The following is a 445-nucleotide window of genomic DNA, read 5'->3' on the forward strand; positions in this document are numbered from 1 at the left end:
TCAAAAGGTTATTCGCTAAATGGAGTAAGCAATCTCTAAATGCTAGAATGAAACCTGACCCTGCTTTTGCTACTTCACCTATCTGTGTTACTAATAAGGATTATGAATTCTCTGTTGATCCTAATATAATTACTTTGGTTGAATCTGATCCTTTTCATGTTTATGAATCTGAAAATGTTGTGGCACATCTTACTAAGTTGAATGATATAGCCACCCTGTTCACTAAAGATGAGAGAACTCGTTACTTTTACATCCTTAAAATATTTCCATTCTCATTAAAGGGTGATGCTAAGATATGGTTTAATTCTCTTGATCCTGGTTGTGTGCGTAGTCCCGAGGATATGATTTATTACTTCTCTGCTAAATATTTCCCTGCTCATAAGAAACAAGCTGCTTTAAGGGATATATATAATTTTGTGCAAATTGAAGAAAAGAGTCTCCCACA

The sequence above is a fragment of the Triticum dicoccoides genome, chromosome 2A (genome assembly GCF_002162155.2).
Source record: "Triticum dicoccoides isolate Atlit2015 ecotype Zavitan chromosome 2A, WEW_v2.0, whole genome shotgun sequence".
NCBI classification, from domain to species: Eukaryota; Viridiplantae; Streptophyta; class Magnoliopsida; order Poales; family Poaceae; genus Triticum; species Triticum dicoccoides.